Genomic DNA, 22,432 nt, shown 5'->3' on the forward strand with positions numbered 1-22,432 from the left:
TGTTCAGCGGTTGCCTGATACTAATTTTCGACGTGATTTTTTTTAGATTCAGCCCTCTTTTTCTGTTAATTTCTATTTATACTCTGCCCAGTTTTGTACATGAAGAGTGAACAATGTTTAAGCGATGCGATGTGTTCAATTCTTATGCAGTAACTCTATCACCCAGTGTGTGCCGGATACAAAATCATCTCAGGCTGGGCTTTCACGCAGCCCTGGGGCATTTTGTTGCCGGTTAAATCGGTCGTTTAGAGCGTGGTATTAATAAAGCCAAGAGCGCGGGCCCGATCTCCATATGGGCCATCCCAATTTTTCATAATTTTTATTCGGTTTTTAGTAACTTTTACAATCAAATCTTCATAAAGAAACAAATCCACACGGAATTCCAAGGGATGGGAATTATTTGGAATAACAGCCATTGCTCCTTTGCCGACGGTGTCTTTCTATTTATAACGTGTTTCTTGCTTTACTGATAACCGATGAACTGGAGACCTGTTCCCGTCAATGGATAAAAGCAGAACAGACAGACAGAACGGTTCTGTCGCCCGGAGTTGGGCAAAAGGCTGCAGTTCAGGACAAAAGCACCAAATGAAATGTTCACACGGTACCGAGAGTGAAAATTCCAGGAATAAGGAGAGAATGAAATGGATTTCAGTCGATGCCTAGCCGCACTTAACGCTGTGATTGCGCGGACATGTCTTTGGTGTTCTCCACAAAAACTGCCATTTGCTGCGAACACTTTTCCCTGGCGCGAATGTGATGAGAATTTCGAAACAGCAAGGAGGAAAGACTAGGTTGGTCTGCATGCTGGCACAGACGTTTGCAGCAGCTTCCCTGGTGGTCTAGTGGTTAGGATTCGGCGCTCTCACCGCCGAGGCCCGGGTTCGATTCCCGGTCAGGGAACATTGTATTTGCGGTGCTTCGAAATGCAATGCTGTTCCTGAACAAGCTTGCAGCTCACTTCGATGTTGTTGACCCAATCGTCAGCAGCGCGTCGTGATACAACCGACACTTCTGTTTTAAAGTCTGCACTAAATGACAAGATCTCGCTCATCAAAAAAACTACAATTGCTGAAAGACAACGTAAATTTTGCCAATCATGGCTATCTTTAGTCTTCCAGGTACCTATTTGCGCCACAGCACTCGGGCTTATCATCAATCAATGCATTGCCACTGTGGAAATATTCAGCATTTTAAAATTCGCAACGTGTGCATGACTGGAATCTGGGAATGCCTGGACCATGGGCACTGATAACTTATCCTTGAGCATTCATTTGGCCTGGGCCCCTTCTATATTGAACATTGGCTCACTGCATATCAATGTTTAGCGTTCACAGGCGATTTCCAAGATCTGAATTTCCCGGCAGAGAATTCATGGAGTTTTTGATCTAACCGAGATTCAGCATCACTAACGTTAAATCTTTCCTTGATTCGCGACTTTTATCTCTCTTCATCATATCACTGCTAAGGACTGAACCTGCTTTAATTTCACCTTGGATCGGAGTCAGTGCGGCTCAATAGGACTTCGGCCCGTCTCCCTTTCACAACCCATCAGTGCCGAGAACAGAACGGGGGATTTTACTGACATGTTATGTTCTGAAACAGTTATAAACTCTCCAGTATATATCACTGTGTCTTCAACACTGTGAGATCAAGACTGGTGTGCAATCTTTGTGTCTTTATGAACACTTCAGCAGAACATTAAATGAACATATGGAACTACAATTGCTGATTGACATTGTATGTTTTGCCAATATTTAAATGCAGTGTGAGAACAATCACAATGATGATTATTCTTCCATGTACGTTCTTGCGCGGCATCACCGTAAGAAACCGAGCTGATCACAGCCCGGCTTTCAGTCAATTCATTGCCAGTGGGGAAAAATTCACATTTTCAACTTAGCAACGTGCACAATACCGGAATCAGAGAGTGCCTGCATCGTGGGCAGTGATAAATTAACATGAGCATTAAGATTTTCAATATCGTTATACATTACATGAACACATCCGGAGCTCCGAGATGTGTTCGGGACCCATTGCCGCGAAATGAGGACTGAGTGTGCGGGCAAATCCTTCCGGGGTTTAAGTTTTCTTTCAAAAAGGTGTGAGAAAGTTTTGCTTCGTTTTCTATCGCGCCGAAATAGCTCAGTTGGGAGAGCGTTAGACTGGAGATTTAAAGATCCTGGGTTTCGGCAATATCGGGTGATTTTGCGTTTCCTTCATTTTAAGGGGAGAAGCTTGTTTCATGTCGAGACTTTGCTTTAGGGATGGGCTGTTCAGCGGTTGCGTTGTACTAATTTTCGACATGAATTCTTATTAGATTCAGCGCACTTTTTCTGTTACTTTCTATGTATCCTCTGCCCAGTTTTGTATATTAAGAGTGAACAATGTTTAAGCGATGGGATGTGTTCAATGCTTATGCAGTAAATGTATCACCCAGTGTGTGCCGGATACAAAATCCCCTCAGGCTGGGCTTTCACGCAACCCGAGGGCATTTTTTGCCGGTTAACTTGGTCGGTTATGTCCTGGTATTAATAAAGCCAAGAGCGCGGGCCCGATCCCGGTATGGGCCATCCCAAATCTTTCATAATTTTTATTCGGTTTTTAGTAACTTTTACAATCAAATCTTCATAATGAAACAAATCCACACGGAATCCCATGGGTTGTGAATTATTTGGAATAACAGCCATTGCTTCTTTGTCGATGGTGTGCAGCGCACAACTTTCTGTTTATTTGTGTTTCTTGGTTTGCTGATAACCGATGAAATGGAATGAGAAAGTGCCAGGACCGTGGTCAGTGATAACTTAACATAAGCATTAAGATTTTCGGTATCATTATACATTACATTAACACATCCAGAGCTCTGAGATGTTTTTGGGACCCATTTCCTTGAAATGAGGACTGAGTAGGCGGGGCAATTCTTTCCGGGGTTAAGTTTTCTTTAAAAAATTTGTGAGAAAATTTTGCTTCGTTCTCTGTCGGGACGAAATAGTTCAGTTGGGGAGGCGTTAGACTGAAAATCCATATGGTTCCTGGTTCAATCCTGTGTTTCAGCCATTTCTGTTTTTTTCACGTTCCCTTCATTCTGAGGAGAGAGACTGCTTTTATATTGGGACACTGCTTGAGGGATGTGCTCTTCAGCGATTGCGTGATAATAATCTTCAACATGAATATTTTTTAGATGCAGTGCTCTTTTTCTGTTACGTTCTAATTACACTCTGCCCAGTGTTGTATCTGAACAGTGAACAATGTTTAAGTGAAGTGATGTGTTTAATGTTTATGCAGTCACTCTGCCACCCAGTGTGAGTCGGAAACACAATCCCCTCAGACTGGCCTTTCACGCAATTTGGACGCGCTTTGTGGTTGGTTAGCTCCGTTGTTTGGAGTCTTGCACTACTAATGCCAAGGTCTCGGGTTCCATGCTAGTGTTCTTCATTATTTTAATTCGTTTTTTTATTAACGTTTAAAATCAAATCTTTATAATGAAACAAATCCACACAGTATCCCAAGGGTTGGTAATTATTTCGAATAACAGTCATTGCTTCTTTGCCGACGGGGTGGAGAGGCACATCTTTCTGTTTATTTGTGTTTCTTGGTTTGCTGATAATCGATGAACCGGAGGCCTGTTCCCGTCAATGGTCAGAAGTACGAACAGACAGATAGAACAATTCTGTTGCCCGGAGATGGGCAAAAGGCTGCAGTTCAGGACAACACACCAAATGAAATGTTCACCCGGCACCGAGGGTGAAAATTCCCGAGAAACGGACAGAATGAAATAGATTACAGTGGATGCCTACCCGCACGTGATTCTGTGGATGCGCGGAGATTTGCTGCCAACAGTTTTACCTGGCGCAAATGTGGTGAGAATTTCGAAGGAGCAAGCAGGAAAGACTGGGTTGGTCTGCTTGTTGGCATACAAACTTGCAGCAGCTGCCTTGGTGGTCTCGAGGTTCGGTTCGGCGCTCTTAATACTGCGATCTGAGTTCAATTCTTGGCTGCCGAGCATAGTATTTACGGCTGTTTTAACTGCAATGTAAACGGCTGTTTATGAACAAATTTACAGTTTATCACGCTGCTGCTGCTGCAACCATCAGCAGCGCATTATTCATTGTTGCGATACAAAATACACTTCTGTGCCTGCTGTTTTAAAGTCAGCATTCAATGACGAGATCTCTTTCTTTGCTAATTGACAATGTAAATCTTGGCAATATTTAACTGCAAGTGTCAATAAAATCTCGGTTATCTTTAGTCTTGACTTTTTCTTCTTACGCTGCGTCACCCTAGCTTCTCACAGCATGACTATCAGTGAATTCACTGCCAGTAAGAAAAATGCAACAGTTTGAACTTAGCAATGTGTGCAAATCTAGAATCAGGCAGTGCCCGGGCCGTGGCAGTGATAACGCAACCTGGGCATGAAGAGTTTCCTAATACATTCACACAACCTGAACTCCGAGATCTGGTCGGGACTCATTGCCCTGAAGTGAGGGTTGTGTGGTCGGGGTAATTTCTCCCGATGTTAGGTTTTCTTTAAAAAAGGGGTGTGAAAGTTTTCTTTAATTTGTTGTAATGCCGAAATGTCGCATTTGAGAGAGTGTTGGAAGGTTGGTTTAAAGATTCCTGGTACACTCCCAGGTTTCAGCAATTTCTGGTTATTTTGTGTTCCCTTCATTTTTAGGGGAGAGGCTGGTTTCATATCAGGACATTGCTTGAGGGATGGGCGGTTCAGCGGTTGCGTGATAATAATTTTCAGCATTAATTTTGTTAGAATGATTCGCTCTTTTTGTGTTACTTTCTATCGGCACTCTGCCCAGTTTTACGTCTCTTCACATTTTGGAGAAGGGCATTAGGCGATAAATTAAACGCTCCTCCCGTGCTGGCGGATCTCTCAGTCTCTGAGGGAGGGAAATGCAGCCGCGATATACAACGGCCCGGCCAAATCTTCCCATACATCGAGCACAAGCACGCTAAAAACAGGCACAGCAGCATTTGCCGAGGATTCGCAGCGAGTAAAATCTTCTTTGATCTGTGATAGTTGTAAATATAATGTGGTGTATTTGTGTTAGTGAAACGTGCAGCTGTGAGTTGTGCTTTGGTATATAAATAAATATACTTACCTGCGTTAGTGTTTGTCTATTATAATGCAATAGTTTTTTTTAATAATTGTATTGCAGAGAGCACCTGTTTGTTGTAAATGTATTTCCTGGTTATATCTTTGAATCTATATGACTCATCCTCCATTGCCAAATTATGTGCAAGAGGAACCAAAGCGATCGCGCAGGACAGCTAATAAGTGGGCAGAGTTTTGGGACACATCAATTGTAGTAAAAACATAAAATGCTGGAAATCTCAGCAGGTCAGGCAGTATCTGTGGAGAGGAAGAAAATAACCGATTTTTAGAAGCACTGATTGGGAGAGGGGAACTTCTATATTTTCTCTTTTCGTTCCAGATTCCAGCATCCCCAGTATTTTGCTTTTGTATTAGTTAATTCCTCTCCACAGATGCTGCCTGACCTGCTGAGATTTACAGCATTTTCAGTTTTCGTTGCAGATTCCAGCATCCACAATATTTTGCTTTTGCATTCGTGTTTAATTCAAGAATCTGTTCTTTTCCAAGATTCTGCAGTTCTGACGAAGTGTCATCTACCCGAAACGTTAACTCTGCTTTTCAGCACAGATGCTGCCTCACCTGCTGAAATTTCCCTCATTTTCTGTTATTATTCAAGAATCCAGCAGCCGCATTATTTTGCTTTTACATTCCATGTCTCCGGAGATCCCATTTCCCATGTTTATGGAGCCACTTCAGCTGTCTCTAGCGCTATATCTTCTGTTTCTAGTTAACATCCAGTATCATCAGGAAATTACCCTGTTTCTGGAGTTATATTGACTATTTCTTGCGACCGCATTAGGGCAATGGAGCTGCGGATGCATTCACTGTGGAGCATCCACGATGCTGAAGATTTCGAGAATAGCACGTTTAATGAGTTGCTCACAACGCAGGTAAAGGTTCCACAGGCAGATAAGGAATGGGTTATCATCAATCGGAACAGGAACGGGAAGGCAGCGCGTGGTTCCCCTGAGTAATCTCCCTCCTAGACAAATATACCGTTTTGGATATTGTTGGGGGAGGTGGCTCAACAGAGGTAGCCAGCAGCAAAGTTCATGGCACCGTGGGTGGCTCTGATGGACAGGAGGGCAAGGAAAAAGAATGGGAGAGCTATAGTGGTTGGGGATTCTATTGTAAGGGGAATAGATAGGCGTTTCTGCAGTCGCAACGGAGACTCCAGGATGGTATGTTGCCTCCATGGTGCAATGGTCAAGTATTTCCCGGAGTGGCTGCAGGAAATTCTGGAGGGGGATCGTGACAAGCCAGTTGTCGCGGTGCATATAGGTACCAACGATATATGTGAAAAACGGGATGAGGTCCTACAAGCTGAATTTAGGAATCTAGGAGTTAAATTAAAAGGTCGATCTCAAAGGTAGTAATCTCAAGATGGCTGCCAGTGCCACGTGCTAGTCAGAGTAGAGCTAGCAGGATAGCTAAGATGAATCCGTGGCTTGAGGCATGGTGCAGGAGGGAGCGACTCAAAGTCCTTGAATATTGGAAGCGGTTCTGGGGGAGGTGGGCCCAGTAAAAACCGGGTGGCCTGAACCTGGGCAGGACTAAAATCAATGTCTTAGGAGAAGTGTTTGTTAGTGCTGTTGAGGAGGTATTAAACTAATATAGCAGGGGGTAGGAACCTATGCAGGGAGATTGAGGGACGTCGAATGGGGGCAGAAGCAAATGATGGAAAGAAGAAAAGTAAAAATGGAGAGCAGAGAAACACAAGGTAAAGATTATAAACAGCCACATTACAGCCAAAATCTAAAGGGAGAAAGTTTGTTAAAATACAAGCCTCAGGGCTCTGTGCCTCAATGCGATGAGTATTCGTAATAAGGTAGATGAACTTACTGCGCATGCATATATTAACGAATATGATATAACTGGGATTGCGGAGATATGGCTGCAGGATGTACCAAGGCTGGGAACACGACATACAGAGGTATTCAACATTCAGGAACCATAGACAAAAAGGAAAAGGAGGTGGGGTAGCGTTGCTGGTTAAAGAGGAAATTAACGCAATAGTAAGGAAGGACATTAGCTTGGATGATCTGGAGTCGGTACGGGTAGAGCTGCGGAATACCAAAGGGCATAAAACGCCAGTGGACGTTGTGTACAGACCACCAAGCAGTAGTAGTGAGGTTGGGGACAACAGCAAACAAGCAATTAGGGGTGCGTGCAATAAAGGTACAGCAGTTATCATGGGCGAATTTAATCCAAATATAGATTGCGCTAGCCAAACTGGTAGCAATAAGGTGGAGGAGGATTTCCTGGAGTGTACTAGGAATGGTTTTCGACACCAATATGTCGAGGAACCAACTCGAAGGCTGGCCATCCTTGACTGGGTGATATGTAATTAGAAAGAACTAATTAGCAATCTTGTTGTGCGAGGCCCCTTGGGGAAGAGTGACCATAATATGGTAGAAATCTTTATTAACATGGAGAGCAACACAGTTAATTCAGAGACTAGGGTCCTGAACTTAAGGAAAGTTAACATTCGATGGTATGAGACATGAATTGGCTAGAATAGATTGGCGAATGGTACATAAAGCGTTGACGTTGGATAGGCAATGGCAGATATTTAAAGATGTCATGGTTGAACTTCAACAATTCTACACCTGTGTCTGGAGTAAAACAAAGTGGGCAATGTGGCTCAACTGTGGCGAACAAGGCGAATTAGGGATAGTGTTAAATCCAAGGAAGAGGAATATAAATAGGCCAGAAAAAGGAGAAAATCTAAGAATTGGGTGAAATTTAGAATTCAGCAGAGGACAAAGGGTTTAATTAGAAGTTGGAAAATAGAATATGAGAGGGAGCTTGCTGGGAACATAAACACTTACTGCAAAAGCTTCGATAGATATGTGAAGAGAAAAATATTAGTGAAGACAAACGAAGGTCCCTTGCTGTCAGAATCAGATGAATTTATTATGGGGAACAAAGAAATGGCAGACCAATTGAACAAATACTTTAGTTCTGTCTTCATGAAGGAAGACACAAATAACGTTCTGGAAATACTAGGGGACCGAGTGTCGAGCGAGAAGGAAGAACTGAAGGAAATCTTTATTCGTCAGCATATTGTGTTAGCGAAATTGATGGGATTGAAGGCCGATAAATCCCAAGGGCCTGATAATCTGCATCCCAGAATACTTCAGGAAGTGGCCCCAGAAATATTGGATGCATTAGTGATCATTGTCCAACAGCCTATCAACACTGGATCAGTTACTATGGACTGGAGGGTACCTAATGTAATACCACTTTTCAGAAATGGAGGGAGAGAGAAAACGGGGAATTATAGACCAGTTAGCCTGACATCGGCAGTGGGGAAGATGTTGGAATCAGTTGTTAAAGATGAAATAGCAGCGCATTCGGAAAGCAGTGACAGGATCGGTCTAAGTTAGCATTGGTTTTATGAAAGGGAAATCATGCTTAACAAATCTTCCAGAATTATTTGAGGACATAACTAGTAGAGTGGACAAGGGAGAACCAGTGGATCTGGTGTATTTGGATTTTCAGAAAGGCTCTTGACAAGGGTCCACACAAGACTTTAGTGGCAAAATTAAAGCACAAATATTGGGGGTAAGGTATTGAAGTGGATAGAGAACTGTATGGCAGACAGGACGCAGCGTGTCAGGATACACGGGTCCTTTTCAGAATGGCAGACAGTGACAAGTGTGGTGCTGCAGGGTTCAGTGCTGGGGCCCCAGCTATTTACAATAAACATCAATGATTTAGATGAAGGAATTGAGTGTAATAGCTCCAAGCTTGCAGTTGATACTAAGCTGGTTGGCTGTCTGCGCTGTTAAGAGGATGCCAAGAGGCTGCAGGGTGACTTGGACTGGTTTGTTGAGTGGGAAAATGCATGGCAGATGCAGTATAATGTGGATAAATGTGAGAATATCCACTTTGGTGACAAAAACAGGAATGCAGAATATTATCTGAGTGGCGACAGTTTAGGAAAAGGCGAGGTGCAACGAGATCTGGGAGTCATGGTACATCAGTCATTAAAGTTGGCATTCATGTACAGCAGGCGGTGAAGAAGGCAAATGGTCTTCATAGCTAGGAGATTTGAGTATAGGAGCAGGGATACCTTAATACTTTTGTACAGGGCCTTGGTGAGGCCTCACCTGGAATATTGTTAGTTTTGTTCTCCCAATCTGAGAAAGGACGTTCTTGCGATTGAAGGAGTGCAGCGAAGGTTCACCAGACTGATTCCCTGGATGGCAGGATTGACAAATGAGGAGAGACTGGATTGACTGTGCCTGTATTCACTGGAGTTTAGAAAAATGAGAATGGATCTCATAGAAACATAAACATACTGACGGGAGTGGACAGGTTAGAGGCAGAAGAATGTTCCCGATACTGGTTTAGTCCAGAACCAGGGGTCACAGTCGAAGGATAAGGGGTAAGCCATTTAAGACCGATATGAGGAGAAACTTCTTGAATCAGAAGGTTATTACCCTGTGGAATTCTCAATCACAGAAAGTTGTTGAGGCCAGTTATTTAGATCTATCCAAAGGGAGTTTGATATCGCCCTTACGGATAAAGGGATCAAGGAGTATGGAGGGAAAGCAGGAAAGGGGTACTGAGATGCCCTTATGGATAACGGGATCAAGGGGTATGGAGAGAAAGCAGGAAAGGGGCATTGAGGTGAATGATCAGCCATGATCTTACTGAATCATGCTGCAGGCTCGAAGAGCCGAATGGACTACTCCTGCACCTATTGTCTATGTTTCTATGCAAAATCATGTTCCTGGAGCTATTTGCCCTGATGCTGTATCTCATAATTCCGCAATTTCTGCTGCTAGCTCCCTTGTCCTTGACCTAATTCCCCTGTTCCTGGAGCTTCAAATTCCCCTTTACCGGGAGCTTCAAATTCCCCTGTTCCTCGAGTGAATTAACTTGTTCCGGAGCTAATTCACGCATTCCTGGAGCTGAAACGGTAGCTATGTCTGCTGATCCTAATTTCCCTGATCCTGCTACTAATTCCTGTTTCTGGAGCAAATTCACCCTTTTCTGAGGCTCTTAATATCGTCCTAAATCCTATTTTTCTGGAGCAGTTCTGCACTTTCTCGAGCAAAGACGCCTGTTTCTGGAGACTTTCGCATTCCTTCTGAAGCGAATTCCCTTTTTGTATGGAGCTCCAAAGTCAGATGTTTATGCAGCAGCTAATTGTTCTTTTTATGTGGCTGAGAATTTCCCGAAATTTGGAGCTCTGAATAGAATATAAAAAGTGTGCTCTCCTAATTCCCCTGCAACAGGAACACCTGGTTATATATACAACCGAAGTAATCTGTATCATACGGCCACCAGAGGGCATACTTGATGGATTCCCAAGCGTGCCCAGCATCGCATGCCAGCAATTTATATAATCAGGCCTCCCACGCTGTACCAACACTCTGGATTTTGTATAAAGGAGCTGGGTCCCATTACTCATGTCAACAGTACCCAGGCTTATAATAAAGTAATGTAACCAGCAACTGGCGAAGAGATAACGAACAATCACGTGAAAATGCAGAGAACTGTTGGTACCCTGAAGAAATTTTCAGAAGGGGACGATTGGGCGGCTTTCCTGGAGCGACTCGCCCAAAGCTTCGTGGTCAACGAGCTGGAAGGGGACGAGAACGCTGCTAAACGAAGGGCGATCAACCTCACTCTCTGTGGGGTAACATCCAATGGCCTCATGAAGAATCTTCTAGCTCTGGTGAAACCAACAACCAAATCGCATGAAGAACTATTTACGCTGGTCTGGGAGCAAATAAATCCGAAGGAATGCGTTCTGATGGCAAGCTATCGATTTTACACGTGTCAATGGTCTGAAGGCCAGGAAGTGGCGAGCTACGTCGCCGAGCTACATCGTTCAACTAACGCAACTTGCAGGCCATTGCGAATTCGATAGATTCCTTGAGCAAATGCTCCCTGTTTATGGAGTTGTTAGTGCCCCTCTTTAATGTACCTTCAATGTTCCTGTTTCTCAAGCTCAGGTTTGTCTGTTTTAGCAGCTCAAAATACCTTTTAACATAGCAAATATTTACCCTGCTTCGGGAGCTCTCTGTTAACTGCACTGGTTTGGGTTAACTCTACCAATACCCAGTTCCTGACCTTGATTTTAGAGATTCCTATTGTCCCATTTCTGGATCTCCAAATCCCCCTCTTTCTGCAGCATTCTCATAATTCCGCCGATTTTGGAGACCTGGCTTGAGGGGTACGGGTGTGGGGCCGCAGGTCATAGAGTGAGATCAGTGAATAGCGACAGAGAATAGGGTCAGGCGTCAGATATTGGGGACAATTCAGCTATATATATCGCCGCACTCAGACACGTATAAAGTACAACCTGGTGCTCCAGGAACAGGGGGAAGGGGGAGCTCCAGGAACAGGGGGTAGTGGGAGCTCGAGGAACAGGGGGATCTCACTCTGTACAGCGAAATTAGCTGCAAAAAAAGAGGAATTAAGTTTAGAAAGAAGGGAGTTGGCTAAAGACACAGGTAAATTAGCAAATCCTGCAGCAGGAAGATTTGGAGAGTGAACCTCAAGCGATATAATTCGGAGCTATATTTATCGTGGAAATGGTAGCCACGCAAAAAGCACAATTAGGTGCTTCATAAACTATGCAATTTGTAGCTCGGAACCCGGTAACTATGATGACAACAAATGAAATATCTCCAGAAAAAGGGGAACAATTTCATCTATAACCTAGAGTATTAGTCGCTCCAGTAACAGGAGCATTAGGTGCAATTGAAATATGGGAATTAGCAACTTCAGGAACAGAGAAATTTGCCCCAGAAACATGGAATGGGGTTTCATTAAATACAGGAATGAATTCCATAAACACGGGAATTAACCCCTAAAACATTGGAATTAACACCACAAACTGGGGAATTAGGTTCTCCACCAGCACCAGAATTATGAACTCCAGATATAGAGGAATTATGTCCAGAAATATGTTAATTCGCTCCTGAATGAGGGGGAATCAGGTGCTCCAAAAACAAAGGACATTTCAACACCAGAAACGAGGAATTGGTTGGAGAAATTGGGAAATTACGAGATCCAGAAACAAGGGGACAATGGTTCCTTAAACAAAGTAGGTTGGAGCAAAAGAAACAGGAGATTTTAAACGCATGGGGAATTAAGAGAGGGCATCATCAATGTGTAACGTTGGGGTTCCTTGTACTGGTTTCTGTCAGAGCGTAGCATAACGTGAGCATAGCTCTAATTCGCCAGCTGGGTTCAACTCTGCACAAAGGCATATGGCCGAAGGTCAGAGCTTCAGAATCCAAGTCCTTATATAATGCAGTGCGAAAACTGTTGATAAAGAATAGCATACAGATCTAACATTCTTGTAACATTCACAATCGAATAAAAGCAGTAATCGAGAAGTTATTTATCTTACCGTCCATCACACATACATCAATTCCAGAACAATTGGATGAGAAGCATCTTACATCACTTTCCTTCTGGTTAAGTTTAATATAGAAGGAAGTTCGTTTTTAACTACAATTTCACAATCTGAGCTAAAATGGATGCTTGTAAATCTGTTGCTGGTGGTTTCGTCTGGTTTTTCTTTCTCTGCTCTTTTCCGTTCAATCGGAAAAATGCCAGCCGATGGTTGGAATACTTCATGACAAGAATTAAACTCGCTCCAACCAATACACTCCCTGTTTAGAAACAAGGATTACAAATGTTTACTGAGTTCAGTTCCTCTTAGTGCGTGAGTTGGCTTCTAGGCAGGTGTCATCTTATGTGAGAGTTCAGTCTTGTATCTGTATGACACGTGCCACCGCTGCCAACCGTGACCGCCACCTTATGTACCAATCTGCCCTCGGCGGGGTAGGACCCAGAGGCACGGACAAGTGGCCAGTCGTTCCAGGGAATTTATTTGTCGGAGGAAAATGATTGGCATCTTTTCTAAAGCAGGTGTAGGGAGCTAACTGCATAAAAGGACGCTGTTCGGTCTGGCTTTCTTTAAGAAATTTAGCCAGCTTAGTGAAATGAGTCGCTGCCAGTATCAGCCTTATGCTCCGATACATCTCTAGCCATGCGTTGCATAGGTAGACCTGGAGTTGTGAGTGTTGGGCGAAGATCGTTGTGATAATTGAGCAGCCACAATTTGGACAAGTCATCCATTTGCACTGCGATTTCTGTAAATAATTAAGCAAGTTCGGGAAGTTTGTGGCTTCATCCACTTTGAACTTCAGAAACTTGTCGAGCTTTCGAAGGATGTATGTGGTCATCTTGAACGTGTGCCAAAACTCTCCATTTCCTTACACACCTCCTGGTAGGCCATTTTATGTTCCGCAAAGTACCAGTGTCGGAACCTTTACCAACTGTTAGAAGTTTCTGGTTTTATATACTTGATGAGAAAAGCAAGTTTCCGCGTGGCCTGTCTACCATGGCTTCAAATGTGTGGCGCCATGGCTGAAACGTGTTTGGGAGCCTATCATAAACATCAGGCTCATGTGCAGACTGGCAGTGACGAGTGTTGGCAATGCCATTGTTAGGTCGAGGTTTGGTTCCCGCATGTTGGTTGCTGGCTCGAGATGACGGAGGCTCGAGTAGTTTGGTGCTACGCCACTGGCTGAGGGGACAGCTCTTCATTCCGTTCCGGCTGGCTGAATGATGAGGGGTGCTGGCTGAAGTCGGAATGCAGTGGCAGAGTGAGCCGACCTGGCTGTGAGGTGCCGAAACTGTGAGGCATGGTCATTTGAGTTCTGTTCCGGTGAGGTTTGGACACAAGACCTCCGTACTTCTTGCCCAGCTCGCTCCATCTCCTCTACCCTTGCTTGCTGTACGGCCATGGATTTCCTGGCTTGAAGGAACTGGAGTGCCACCTCGCCCTGGACTTCTGCCACTTTCGCCTCGACCGTTTATCTCGCTATGACCTCCATTAAATCTGTGTTCTTTGTTTCAGCAGCAGCATTTGGTCGAGCATTAATCTAGGTAGGCTGACTTTTGGACGATGTCCTGGAGTTCTTGTTGAGTGTCCCGACCGCCTGCTGACGCTCGACCGTGATTGTCGGGCCATGGTGTGGAGCCGCTCCATAATGTGGGCAATATCGCTGTTCTCTAGGAAGATTTACTCAGTTTTTTGACCATCTTACTTGAATGCTCTTGCTTTATCTTGTGTCGAGGTCGCAGAGCGTAGCCCAAACATGCTGAATCGTCTGGAGTGCCGAACAAACCACGGCCACGGCTGTTTGAAGGGTGTTCTCATCGTTTGGGTCAGCCAGTTCAAGAGTTATTTTGTTTCTCCAGCCAGTATAGATGGAATGTAATTTTACTCTCATCTATGTCATTGCTGAGGGCTTTTAGGGTATGGTGCCTCTCAGATCGACTCCGAGGGTTTTTCTCACGGGGAGAGATCTCCTCGAGCTCTGAGCTCAGAGTTTCCTCATGCAGGGTATTTGTGCTACCATTACTGTCCGACATGATATTCTGCTGGTGACCTGGGGGAAATTTTTGAGCAAATGGTCTTCCGTTACTTCAGGCGAGCACTGTCAGACAATCAGTTTGGGACAATTCAGAACAGAGTATAAAAAATTACTCTGAGTTAAACGACCGTGACAAGATTCGAACCTGCGATCTTCTGATAACGGCCTCGGAATTGCAGTCGGATTCTTGCCGCATGCTCAAATCTCTCAACTTCAAGAAAAATGCCTCATCTCATGGCTCAAGTCCTTTGCGGTCCTCGGCTTGCAGGTGTACGCCGGCGTAAAACCTCATGTATCACAGGGACGCATGCAATGCCTGGGGTCACGGGAGTCAGGAAAACCAATGAGAAAGGAGGATTCTTTAATCCGTACAAGCATATTGGAAATCACCAAAAAAAACTTTTCTGACTGAAATAGAATTAAAAATAGTTAGTTTCAAAATTAATACTTTTAGAATAAAATTAAAAAATAAATCTAGGCATTTTTAACCAGGACAAATTGACCAGAACTTTTAAATGTACGCGTTTTTTTTAAATCATTTAAAATATTTATATTAACCTTTATGCTGGTAAATGATCTTATTGCTTTTACCAAGTACAAGTGTTTACTGGGTGTTCATTGGGCAGTAGCTGGGCAAATAGACCAATCCTGCACCAGCGAAAGTGCATTTGCAGCAGACGGGTGCGATCAGTCATGGACATATCGCAAGTTCTGGGTTTTTTTCTCCCCACATCCATATGCCGAAATTCCAGAAGGGCGCTTGCGACAGTGTATGCTGTGCGTAGGCCGTCATAGGACTGGTTAAATGCAGCCCATTGTCTTTTGGATGATGTCACCGAGATGCAATATGTAGATGGATATAAGGAGGGGCCAAGCACTAAGATAACGCCGCCTCAGTTACTGAGGATTAACGGAAGTTGCCAACAGCTCGAGCAGTTCAGTCTGCTCATTGAATATGGATCACTGACCGTGCTGGGACTGGGGAGTTGAGTCAGCACATTAAACTGCTGAAGCGGCTGTGCTTCCATTGGTCAGTGGGGCAAGCTCGTGAACAGGAGGAGCGGCCTAATGGGTCCAAAGCAGGAGGAAAGGAATAGAGGCGTGAAAGGAAGGAGCAGAAATATTCACATTATACCAGGAGTGCACATTGCCGAAATCTGTTGCTGCACCACCGATTGCAACACGATCCAAGCCAGAGTTCATCCGACTCCCGCCCAGGCTCATTTGTTATTCCTCTGACAATGAATTACTCACTTCACCCGGAATAAGTTCAAGCATCAGAGACGAGAACCTAAAAGAGTGTTAAACATAAATAATTAATTCGATGAACAATTTTGCCATCCCTGTCCACTTACTGCCTGGATGAAGAATATGAAGCGTCACATTGACATGCTGAGACCCAGCTTGGCCCGGCATCAGAGAATTAAACTTCGGGCATAATCTGTTAGCATTCGGGCCCTGGTCCATTTTCAAAACTCCACACGAGGGAACAGTTCCGCTGCCTGGTTGGGGTTTGGAGACAATAAAGTGGACCGGAATCAATCAAGTAACGAAAGGTGGAGGTTTACACTGACTGCAGCCCAGGCAGAAGAGGTAAAACTGACCCAGAGAACAAACATTTCAGAAAGGACATTGGAATAGACCGAACTGAGCAACGAGAAATGTACACGGATCAGGATATTCCGCCAGTCCACTTTTCACTGATCCCGGTTTCCACAATCGCCAGCCAGGCTGGACCTGCCTTGTTCACCTGTGAAGTTCAGAGGGAAAGAAAGGCGATTTCAGTCTGAAGACAGTGGTAAGTGTCCAGTTATACTCCCACTCCCCCGCCCCCGCTAATAATGTGTGTCCCGGACACCCCGCCCGGTCCCCTGGCGACAATCCAGAATCAGTCAGCAGGACCTGGGATCTTCCCGTTCATGTCTCAATAGCTGTATCTCGCCCTCTGGGAGAAGTGACATAAATCCAGGCTTTGATCGTAAACCACGCCCTCCAGTTATTTCTGTCTAGTTGACACAACGTGGCTTCCACCCAGCCCACCGTGAGGATATAAAGTGCAATTGCTACATTCATTGGTGGGTGCAGCCCAATCAGGCAGACGGACAATGAGGAACAGCGCGGGCTTGTTTTTCAACCCACCACCTCAACAGTCCATCAGGAACAAGGCTCCAATCCCAAGGACCCTGTCCTGAAACAAACGGAAGTTTCCTGCGTCTCGGTGTTCAGAGCCAGGAGCCATTAGTTTGAAACGTCCTACAGCTCAGACGCTGGATGTTTGCCTCGGTGTCAGATTCAAATCCAGCCCGGAGTTGCCGGAGGCCGCGCCCGCTTCTAAGATCACTGAGATTTGAGCCTGAAAGAAATTCTCAGTCGTCTTTTGTAACTCCCACTGTTTTAATGATATCTGCTCAGAGGTCCCTCGATCTCTTCTGCTTGAGTTCCGAGCTTCTAACCGAACGGAAATAACGATCCAAAGTTCTCGAGATTTAAAGTCGACAATCTCACACTTCCCACACTAAACGCCATCTTGGCAGTTTTGCTGCCTTACTTTAATAGCCTTTTGAAATTTAATTGCTACCTTATACACTAGTTACTGTGCCAGCCAACTTGCTGGCGTGAGAAAACTTGGATATACGGCTGTGTGTCGGCAGGCGCGGACACTATGGGCCGAAATGGCCTCCTTCTGCACTGTAAATTTCTATATTTATATTGTTTCATCTAAATCATTGAAAGTGAAAATCTGAGGCCCCAGTACAGATCCCTAGGAGGACCACAAATCACACCCTGCCAATTGCAGTAGATGGCGAGTATCGCCATCCCCTGCACCTAATCAATTTCTTACCACTGGCGACAGGTTGCCTTCGATTCCATGTACTGTCATTTATTCCCAGAGTCTAGTTCGTGAAACATAACGAATGCCCATGATTATTACATGTGTTCTACAGCACAGAAAGAGGCCGCTCAGCCCTGCTGCTTTATGCTACACAAGTGCGTCCTTCCAACCAATTCACCGAACCCAACACGTAAAACCTTATATTCCTTTCACCCATGTTAATTGCATCTATGCTACTTTCCTCAACTACTCCCCGTCGTATCCAGTTCCACATTTTATCCACCAAGTAGTTTCCGCTCAATCTTCATTGGTTAATTATTTACCATCAATTATTATGACAGTGTTGTATTCTCCACAAACCGCCATATTTCTAATCTAGTCTTTCAAAGCACTTCTTTCGATTTTGATATACTTCCTCAGGTCACCTCAGTGCCCCACCCCGTTCAATCGCTTGTGTCGGATCATTTATGCAAAGACTGATGTATCAAATTCTGAGGGGCCTCGATAGAGTCGATAGGAAGGACCGATTTTCCGTAGAGGGGCCAACATGCAGGGGGCATAGATTTAAAGTAATTGGTAGGATATTTAGAGAAGATGCGATGGGAATGTGTTCACCCAGAGGGTGATGGGGGTCTGGTACTCCCGGCCTGAAAAGGTGGTAGAGGCAGAAACGCTCAACTCTGCTAAAAAGTACTTGATGTGCACGTATGTGCCACAACCTGCAGGGCTACAGATCAAGAACTGGAAATTTAGATTAGGCTGGGTAGCTTTGTCGGTCAGCGCGGGCACGATGGGCTGCAATGGCCTCCTTCGGTGCTAAAAATTTCTATGATATTATCCATGTAATTCATTTATCATCCAGTGCCTCGGATATATATATTTGAGAGAGACCACAAATGTGCAGAGCACACCACTGTCATCTACCCAGTGTTTGTTCTTAACCTGTGTTGCTGATACCTTCTAACGTGAATCCGTTCTAGATATTTCCTTTTATACTTCATTTAATTTGCCCCATTCCCCGCAAAGATTCTTGGCCTTTGGAATTGAGGCAAATCATTGACCTGATTAGGAATTTGGCTGAGAGGCAGGAGACAGTAGGTATAATTGGCAATGTTTGACTATTGTCCCACAGGAATGAACGTTGGGGCCTCAACTATTCATTATTATCGACTTAGGATAGAGGATAGAAAAGCACACAGCCAAGTTCACGATGACAAAATAGGCAGCATTGCAAATGAAAGCATAACATTCCTAGGTATTAATAGATTAAGCGAGTGGGCAAAACTGTAATATTGTAAGCAAAAGGGAGGTAATCCACTTTGGGTGCAAGGATAGATCAAAGTACTTTCAAACTGGTGAAAACGTAACAGTGGAGGTCTAAAGAGATTTAGGGGCTATGTATATACGTTAAAATGTTATGGAAAGGTACAGATAAAATCTAGAGGAATTGAATAAAGGGGCCGGGGGAAGAGCAGAGAAGTAATGCCGCGGGTATACAAAAATCTGATTAGACCATATCAGGAGTACTCTGCATAGTTCTGGGCACTACACCTTGATATATTGGCCTGCCCAGTTTTACCAGATTTAAAATTGGACGCAAGCTCTTAAATTACGAGGAAATATCACGCAGAAAGTTACACGTATAACCTATTCCAGAGCGGTCAGCCGCAGTCAGCCTGCTTAACTGCACCAGCAATCGCGAGACGCATCATTGCTTCGTTAAATTGTCTGTGCTCCGGTCTCTCCCTTTGCAATCGATCGATTGTGGTCATTCCCCGTTCCTCGAAGTTCATTGGCTCCCGTATTCGCTGCGCCTCCTGGGGAGCAAAGGCAAGCAGAGGTGGCAGTTTGTTTTTCTATTCCTGAAAACAACAAGAGTTGGACTGCCCGTACTTCAGCACAAGTCAACCTCCGAGTGCGAAAGAAAACTTTATAGCTCCTCACGACCACCAGATGCCCAAAGCGCTTTACAATTAAGTACTTTTGAAGTCTAGTTATAGTTGTAATGTGGGAAACGCGGCAGCCAATTTGCGCACAGCAAGCTTCCACAAACAGCGATGCGTTAGTGGCCAGATAATCTGCTTGTTACATTGATTGAGGATAAACGTTGACCTAGTAAATATTCATCCCCAGACACTGGGGATAACACCCCGGCTCTTCAAAAGAATCACAGCGGACCCTTTCGTGCCACTCCCTCCCCCTACAAAAGTGACAGATTAAGAAAAGCACCCCAACCCCAGGAATTTGGACAGGTACCAGGACTTGAACTATTAGGGTGCACCACCTCAGGTAATGGGAGTCATTTCCCAGGTCGTATCACAAATCATAGAATGGTTACAGCGTGGAAGATGGCCATTCGAGCCCATGGCAACTCAACTAATCCCACTCCCCAGCCCTTTCGCCATAGCCCTGCAATATGTTTCTTTCAGATACTTGTCCAACTCCCTTTTGGACAAGAAGAGTATTTCTCCACCAGCCTTTCAGGCAGTGCAATTCTGGTTCTTAACCACTCGCTGCATAAAAATGTTTTAGATCATTTTTTGGTTCATTTGCCAATCACCTTGAATGTATCCTCTGGTTTTCGCCCCTTCTGCCAATGCGAACAGTTTCTCTATCTACTCTATCCAGATCCCTCATGAATGAGCGCATAGCACATCTCCTCTATTCAAAAGGAGAACAATCCCAGCTTCTCCAGTCTATCGATGGAACTGAAGTCCCTCATCCCTGGAATCATTCTCGTAAATCTTTTCTGTACCTTTAAAAACGGTCTTCACATCCTTCCTTAAGTGCGGTTCCCAGAATTTCAGAATACTCCAGTTGGGCCCGAACCAGTGAACAGATTAATTATAATTTTCACTTGTACTCGTACCTCGAGGAAGTCCAGGATCCCTCAAGCCTTGTAACTGCTTTCTCAACCTGCCCTGCCACATTCAGCGATTTATGCAAACGTCTCTGCATGCACCTAATTTAGGATTGTACAATTTACTATACATGTGCTTCACTCATTATTCCAACCAAAATACACCATTTCACGCGAGTTAAATTTCATCTGCCACGTGTCTTCCCATTTCACCAGCCTGTCCATGTCGTCTTAAAGTCGATCACTATCCTTCACACATCACTTTACTTCCAAGGTTTGTGTCGGCTGAATTTTGAAATTGTGCCCTGTATACCCAAGTCCAAATCATTGATATACATCAAGAAAAGCAGTGGACCGCAGATCGATCCCTTTGGAACACCACCATATATCTTCCTGCAGTTTAACTAACCATTCACCACTGCTGTTTCCTGTCACTTAGCAACTCGGTATCCAAACTGTCACTGTCCTTTTTATTCAATGGGCTTCAACTTTGCTGGCATGTCCAATATTTGGCACTTCGTCAAACATCTTTTGGAAATCCATGTACATCAACTGCATTATCCTCAGGAACCCTGTTAACTTATCAAAAACTTGATCAGGTTGGTTAAGCACAATTTGCCGTTAACAAGTCCGTGCTGGCTTTCCTGATTTAATCCACCCCGGTTAATTGTCCGATTATTGTTTCTAAAATCATCCCTATTACCAAGTTTAAACTGACTGGCCTGTATCTGTTGGGTTTTCAACAATGGCTTAATATTTTCAATTTCCAGTTCGCTGCCAACCTTCCCAATACCTCATTTTATCATATCAAGTCTCACCACTATCCTCTTCCCTAGGTCTAGGACAGCATCCTCTTCCATGGTGAAGACAGATGCAAAATATTAATTTAATACCTGGCCATACCCTCTGCCTCCATATACAAGTCTCTTTGGTCCCTAATTTTCAACATCTATCCTCTCACTACCCATTTACTATTTGCATGCTTAAAGACATTTGGATTAACTTATGTTGGCTGCAATTTTATTATCATCCTCAAATCTGAGCTTTGTATGTCGCCGGATGATCATATATTTGCAACTTGACATCCATCATGTGTTCTGATTCATCATTGTATTTGGTCATCCAGGGAGCTCCGACTTTAGTTGTCCTACCTCCCTCTTTCCTCTCCCCGGCTCCCCCAGCAAACCTCGTGGGAATGTACTTCAAATGTACCTGAACTATTTCCTCTTTAATGCAGCCCATTGTCCTTTGCCTGCCAATCTTTTCATTCCAGTTGATCAGTTTTCGTCCCACTGAAATTGGTCTTCCCAGATAAACATATTTACACTAGATTGCTACCTGTCCTTTTCCATAGCTAATTTGAGCATATGATACTGTGATCGCTGTTCACTAAATAATTACCCATTTGACCCACCTCGTTTCCCCAGAACCAGATCTAGCATCATCGGATGGAAACGATCATTTTCCTGAAAACACTTCAGAAATGCATCCCCTTCTCTGCCCTTTATATTACTATAATTCATTCTACATTATGATTGTATGCCCCCCCCCCGCAATATTACTACTCTACGTTTGCACCTCTTATTGTGCTCGTCCATATAGTTCCCACTATTTGATTGTCCATAGAAAACGGATCGGGTGACCATTCCGAAGCTAAATATAGGGACACTTGCCTTGTGTTATTCGGAGGGAAATAATTCCTCCACCATCGAGTTAAGGCTCAAGCCATCAGACTGACTGAGACCAGCTCGGAATGCTGTAGACTTGCCGAGCCAATTAGTGAGGCTACGAGAGCTAGTAAAGTTCTGAACTTCAAAAGCACCGGGTCTGTTATTTCAATCTATTCGATGAGTCCTACGTCCTCACCTCCCCGCCCCTAGCATCACCGGAAGGTCGCTAGTTTCTCGTTAATAATTTGACCTTCACGGACTTGAGCCTCACGCAGTGGGCAGAAGGTACCAGGAGTAAGCGCCTCAGATTCGCCAGACCAGCAGAACCAGGCGGAGGTACTGACGCAACTTAAACTATTACCTATCCCCCAAAGGGAAAATGGATATCCAGTACACCCAATGGTACAAAACTCCAAGCCTAGTGAGTCTGAACCGTTCGGAAGGGGCAGGAATCTCAGGTTCAGACCAAGCTCAGCCCGTTTTCTAATTTAGACATCAATTATTGGTGTTAGTGGTGCCTTTACACATGGAGTCGCTATAAGAAACAGC

At 44.3% G+C, this 22,432-nt stretch overlaps 1 non-coding gene across 1 annotated transcript; it reads left to right on the forward strand.

Moving 5' to 3' along the window:
- Positions 1 to 828: 828 nt before the first annotated feature.
- On the forward strand, positions 829 to 900 carry trnae-cuc (transfer RNA glutamic acid (anticodon CUC)). The gene has a single exon. It is a non-coding gene; the product is annotated as a tRNA-Glu (tRNA).
- Positions 901 to 22,432: the final 21,532 nt, after the last annotated feature.

Source organism: Pristiophorus japonicus, chromosome 25 (assembly GCF_044704955.1).
Source record: "Pristiophorus japonicus isolate sPriJap1 chromosome 25, sPriJap1.hap1, whole genome shotgun sequence".
NCBI classification, from domain to species: Eukaryota; Metazoa; Chordata; class Chondrichthyes; family Pristiophoridae; genus Pristiophorus; species Pristiophorus japonicus.